The sequence below is a fragment of the Limulus polyphemus genome, unplaced genomic scaffold (genome assembly GCF_000517525.1).
Source record: "Limulus polyphemus unplaced genomic scaffold, Limulus_polyphemus-2.1.2 Scaffold2994, whole genome shotgun sequence".
In the NCBI taxonomy this organism is placed as follows: domain Eukaryota; kingdom Metazoa; phylum Arthropoda; class Merostomata; order Xiphosura; family Limulidae; genus Limulus; species Limulus polyphemus.
The window spans coordinates 126292-133057 of NW_013668604.1; the positions used below are offsets into that span (position 1 = coordinate 126292).

The 6766-nt window shown below is 38.4% G+C and overlaps 1 long non-coding RNA gene across 1 annotated transcript in view; it reads left to right on the top strand.

Moving 5' to 3' along the window:
* The first annotated feature begins 5538 nt into the window (after positions 1-5538).
* The window catches only part of LOC111088018, a 6683-nt gene continuing 5455 nt past the window's right edge, over positions 5539-6766 (top strand). Inside the window, exon 1 of the long non-coding RNA XR_002612640.1 lies at positions 5539-5677. This is a non-coding gene — a long non-coding RNA (uncharacterized LOC111088018). The remainder of the gene's footprint in view (positions 5678-6766) is intronic.

Genomic DNA, 6766 nt, shown 5'->3' on the forward strand with positions numbered 1-6766 from the left:
AGAAAGAACAGATTTAAACGGTAACAATATAATGGAATATAAGATAAAACATGCGGCATACACGTTTAATAAATAACATTGTTAAGTGAAACTATTATAGAAAAAGGCTTTCATATAACTATAAACACCATATGTTTAAAACAACAATAATAAATATGAAATAAAAACACTGAGAATCTGGAATTGATGACATTAATGACAACAGGGAGCAGTTGATCTTATGCACAGTGAGAAAAACTACCACCCCATACTTTTATAAAACTTAAACATTTTCAACTCCGGGAAAAAAATACAAACTCTTTATTAAAAAAAACCTCTTCATTTTCAATTTCCAACACTGATTGATAACATCAACTCCTCCCTGTTGTCATTAAGGTAATTAATTTAGCATTTTTATTTTATACTTATTATTATTTGAAAGATACTGTATATAATATAAGCTAAAGTGGCAATATGAAGATGTACAAGTACTTAGATTTCATCTAAAACAAACAATTAAACAGAGATATGCCACAAAAGAAGAGACATAATGACATCTTTTAACCATAAACTAAGAAAATCAAGTAAATTAAAATCACAGAAAAACAAACTGACCTTGCAAAAAATTATAATCCAAGTAATTGCATGGGGTAAATATGACCCCCAATCTAAAACTTTTCAAAAACCTATAACTACAAAACACTAATGAAAACTGTAACATGGATAGACACACAATTAAGGAAGCTACTGTGAGCAGGGCTAAGTAATGTGCCATCTATCACATAATAATTAATTAAAGAAATTTCATGGGGTCAAGTGAACCCACACCACTAATTCAGGGTTAAACTAAGTATATTCATTAAAGATAGTTTAAACTAATATTTGGGAAATTAACTGTAATTGGAGTAATTTTCAGGTAATGGGAGAGTGGGGTGCACCCAGTGCAAATCACCGGGGCCTGTTCCATTGAGGAGTGTGGGCTCAAGCAAATATTTTCTAATTATATGCTGATGCTGCATCTTGGTGAGTCTTAAAAAATAATATACATGATTGAGAGGAGGGGGTAAGAGAGGGTGAGGGGCCCAGAATCATGGGAAGCAGGGCCCAGGATTTCATTCCCCTAGCATTTGTGACTTTTTTTTTTTTATTATTCCCTGCCTTTAGTATCTATTTGGCCTGCTTGGGGATTGGGTCCCTTTTGTTTTCTAATTCATTCTCTGTTTCCTCATTTTCGTGTTTTCATATTTTTCTCACTACTCTCCTGTATTCCCTTTCTTAATTCTACCTTTTATCCGAGGCACTTTGTCATGCTCCAGAAAGGATTTCTGTGGAAGTTTGTTTCCCCCTCTCTGTACCAGCTTAGCCTGTTCCAGTTCTTCTGCTCTGTCCTTCCTGCCCCCCAGTGGCACAGCAGTATGTCTGTGGACTTACAACACTAGAACCCGGGTTTTGATACCCGTGGTGGGCAGAGCACAGATAGCCCAATGTGTAGCTTTGTGCTTAATTAATTATTTTGTTCCCCTGATGTTGGGACTTTTTAGGTTGGGTTACATTTCTCTTTACTGTACACCTACTTGTGTACAAAGTCTTTTTCTCTGGAGACCTGGACTGACGTTATACAACTTCAGTCCTCATTATCTTCGCAGGTTTTCTCCCCCTAGCCTTTCCATTCCATGTTCCAGGCCTTCCTCTCATTCTCATCCTCCCTCTACTAAACGTCTAGTTCATCACCCTTCTTGTCAGTGACTATCATGTCATTTGTGACTTGTGGGCACCTATCTCCTTCCCTTCTCCTGCTGTTGGTCTCATTTTCTGTTGACAATCATTTTTCAATTCTCCACTGTGGTCTTTCTTCTAATTTTCTTTTTTACTTCTTCTGACCCTGTCTTTGGTCTGCAGTTTGCCATAGTTGATGTGTTGACACCTTCTTACACATCCCTCTTAATCCGTACTTCGTATGTTTTCTATGTCATCTATCAAGTTCATGTTTTCCCATTCCTTGCTCTTTCCTTTGACATAATATTGGCCTGTTTTTTATTCATTGGTATTGTGAGGGCCATCTCTCATTATATTCATGGCCTGGAGCTGGCATTCCCTTTCTTGGATGATTGACTTCTTGACTTATTCTCAAATGGTATCCTCTTCTCACTTCTCCTTTCTTTTACAGGATGGTACTTGGTTGGGGGTCGTCCTTTCTCATGCCCACTCAATATTTGGACCTTTTGGGAATTTTCTTCATCTCTTGTCTTAGCTGAGTTCAGCTTTGAGCTATGGTGTGTCTGGTCACCAGGATTTGTGCTTTTCATTCTCATCATGAGGTTCTATCACTTTTAGGGACTTGTTACTTTGTGGCATGTACAGTGGACCTTGTGGATCCAAGGGTTTCTTTTTCAGGTTCCCTTATACTCATTTCTGAACCTCTCCTCTACTATTTTCAAGGTATTGTCATAATGATTAGAACATGCCCATAATATTTATGGCATTCCTTTACCACTCCCAAGCCAGACCTATCTCTTCACCAATGCTTTCCTCTGTTTGAAGCAGATCTTTGGATGAGGACATGACTTCTGGCACTTAAACGCAGGACGAATGTCCCCTATACATCAATGTGCTCAAGCTTCTCACTGTTTATCAGACATGTTCCCATTTCTACGTTTACTGGTGGATCACATGGTCCTGATCCACTACATCAATGTCATGAGTTTCATTACATCAACCATTCAGGAGGCACATGTTCCAGGACCCTTTTCCTTAGGGCATTGGACATATTCTTCTGAGTCCATTCATATCAGTTTGTCTTATCTGTCATTTGCTGGGAGCTAAGAGCTTGGTGATAGATTGCCTTTCTTGACCAGTCTGCTTTCTACTAAATGAGTGGTCTCTGCACTCCCAGGTCTTTCATTGGGCTTGCTTACAGTTGGGCACACCTCTCATAGAAACCTTTGCCACCCTTCTTAACACTGGGCTTCCTCTCTTCTTGACTCCTGTTCCTTATCCTTTGGCTCTGGCTGTTGATGGTCTCACTTTTTTCTGTATGCTTACCCCCCTCTTCATCTCCTCCCTTGATATGCAACACTCATTGTCAGGTCCTATTGTGAGTGTCTCTTTTATCAGCTCAGCCTTGGTTTCCTTCTTTACTTTGCATCCAGGCACCCCATTCTCTACCCAGTGTCCCCTCTCATGCTTCAACTTAATATATCCTTTTTATCAAGGAATATCTTCTTTCCATTTTCATGTGTGGGATTTTTCTGGTTTGTTGCCCATTGTTGATCATTCAGCATCCTTCTAGACTCATTCCTATTGCCCTTCCACTGTGTTTGTTTATCATCGAAAGTGATGGATCTTTCATTGTTGGTCCATCAGCCACCCCTTTGCTCCTGGTTGTCATACCACCTTTCTGCCTTTTTACCTGGCTGCTCATCCATGGTGTGTTGGCCTTGTCCTTGGCATTTTGACATTCCAGATATCACAGGGTGTTTTTTCCCCTGTCCTCCTCACCTTGTTCTGCTCCTCCTTTTTTTTTTCCAAGCTCCTTGCCTGACTCCCATGCCTAACTGGGACCTTAATGTATTTTTGCATTCTCTTATATGTGCCTCAATTGAGCCATTGGCTTCTTGTTTTTTGTAACCTCTTTTTCTCCAGACTTATTTCTTCCTCCTTCTTGCACCCTCTTCCACTGCAGTTATATATTCCTCTCCCTGGACCAATGTTTCCTTGCTAAGACTTTTACTGCTCAGGAGGTAAACTGTACTTTCTCTCCTATCTTCCTTCCTTCTGTATTACTTATTTGATCATTTGAACCTGGATTGGCACCTGTGTCCTCTTCAGGTAGTTTGTTGTTGCTTATCACAGATCTCTCCCTTTTGGGTCCCCACCATTGTTTGTTCCTACACTGGGACCCACCCCTTTTATTCCAGGGACCTCCTTCCTTCTACCCCAACTGTATGGTTTCTATGACTACTTCAGTTGGTATTTTTGTCTCTAGATGTGAATACTTGCAGGTTATTTCACATTTCTTTGCATTTAAGTTGTCACCTTTCTCATTCTCTTGCTTCTCATTTTTGCTGGCCTTAAGATGAGATTCTCTTGGCAGGCATGTGGACAACTCACCACATGTTCATCTCTCATTATTTAAACCATTCAGCTGTTTTGTCTCCTGCTGGATTATCGGCTTCCGCCAGTTACCACTTTTCAATCACCTTGCTGTTTTTGAGAAGAATATGTACATTTTCTTTTTCAGAATCCCTTTTTAATTTCATAGGATCCTGTCTGGTGTTGCTTTCAGGGCATACTTACCCAAAACTTGCATAGATCCAGGATAATGAAAAGTGTCCATACCATCCACCCTGGCTGTATGAGTGCCCACTGCAAGATGAAATGTTTTGCAAGGTCACTTGAGGTAACCATGTGGTATACATATTTACTCAATTGTCCAATCCAGACGTACTTATTCCGTGAACTATCATGGTAAAATTCGGCACCAAAGAAGTGTTTTGCCCACTTCATTGGCTCATGCTTGCTGGCTTTTAAAAATAGTGTTTCGCAGTCATCCATTATACTGTCTCTAGTAAAATAACTTTCTGGTTGTAGGTCCAATGAGAATCCAGTCACTTCTCCAGGTCTCCACAGTGCAAATTTTCCACCCTTATTTCTTCAAGTGGAACATAGGAAATCCTTACCACTTACCAGTTCCTTGCCACTAGGGTAGTGGACCATGGAGAATCTTCACTAGTTGGGCTTAGCACAATACTGTGAGAAGTATGGCAGTGATGACACTGTCAGTGTAGTGTTGGTCACCTCTCACAGAAACATAAATATCTATTGTGCCCCCCTCCTGCAGCCAGAGCATGTTCAGTAGAGTTGAGTTGGGAAACACTGTACAAAAATAATTCATAACTAAAGTGCCCTCCTCCTGCAGCTAGAGTCTGTTCAGTAGAGTTGAGGTGAATACATAAGGTACAGTCTGAATGTGCCCCAACAACCCAACGCATATCGATTGTCCAACTACTTGTGTACAAGTACTTAGTTGATTGTTTTCATTTTGCCTGGCCTTGCAACACATAAAGCTTATTTGTCTCTTTCCACCTACATTCTGAGTGAAGAGTATACTCTGGTTGTATCTTTGTCCTAATGGAGCCCCTGCCATTGGATGTCACACTCCATGGGCTTCCCTTTAGGTGTTGCTGAACGGAGCTCGTCTAGGTAAAATTTTTCACCAGCCCCTCCACCAGTTCACTGAATTATAGTTATTCTGTGTCAAGAGGTGAGTATCTATCAGAAATACATTTGCAGGTAAGGAAAATGTAAAGTTTAATAAAAGAAGAAAGTCTGATACATTATTAGAGGTTTTAAGATATTCTTTAAAATATTCTGTGATAATGTCTGTTAGTACTTACTGTACTGCTCACATCTCTAATAACCGTACATTTGTTATGAAAATTTATAAATATAATTCTAGATGCAATTTATTTTCAGTATCAAGTCTGCCATGGTGATTTTTTTTCTATTTGAATTGTATCTAATTTATACATTTTATATTAATTAATTCACTTGGACCAGTTGCAGTATATGGAGCTTGTGAAAAATGGATAATAAAATGAGGAAAAGTACTCCAAGCCATCAGCCAGGTGATGGAATTCGCACAATGGATTCCACTTCTGTCTTCAGAGTTGCTAATTTTGAGCTCTATATCAAACCTGTAAGAGTTTTTCTTTCTTTTTCTAATAATTAGTCCACCAAAGATTAAATGTAAATGGAATACTGTACTGTGAAGAATCTGAAGAATTATGCATTAGAACCTAAGATCATAACTGTATTCTGTCTCATTTAGTCCAGTAATTTGATTAGGATAACTTTAGCATTTAGACATCATCATAAGAGGGCATGCTACATATTATTGTACAGAACCAGTAAAGTTGTTAAATGATAAATTTAGAAGGTCATATTCCTCTTATTTTCTGGGTGAAGAGTATATACCCTGTCGAGACAAGATGCAGTTTTGCATGGGTGTGCCTCTATGGGGCTTCTGACATCAGGTGTGACTTCCAATGCATTTTTATTTTTATCTTTCCTTGCCCAAGTAATAATCATATGTTCAAATGTGAAAGTTACAGTCTTGCAAATTGATTGTTAGACTATGTTATATATATGTTAAAACAAATTTATGTAACCTCTTTAATTTACTGCATGGTGTTTTATGGTAGAGAAAGACAAACTAATAATGTAAGCCAATTGAGTTTGATTCAGTGGAGAGTAATAGTGTGTGATATTATAAAAATTATTTATTTTATATTCCTGATATCCCACGTAGAAGTTAAATATTTTTAAGTGTACAGAAGCTGACATAAGCAGAAGATATCAGCTAATTAACAACTTTTCTTTATAAGTTTTAGAATTTTTTTTATTTTGGTTTTAGCCATAGACACCTAATAACGACTATATGTGAAAAAGGGCCAATTGGAATGAATGTATTGTTACGTCTGTTCGTTAGTTAATTTTCCTTAAATTCGTTCTGACGAAACTTTAGCAACACAAGTCCTTTCTTAAATAAAACTGGTTTATTCTTTCTGAATATAACTTTGCGATACACTTAATTTTCAACAGTCGCGCTATAACAACGAACGTCTCGCATGTTCAACTTCAATAATACTTAGTTCAATTACCCACTCTCTGACTGCAGTTCAATTACTCACTGTGTCGTCATGTTGTGACCATCTTATATATACCAGACTACCCCAATCTAGTAGTCTCCCGATAATTCACGAAGGTTCGAGAAGTACGTGGCGTG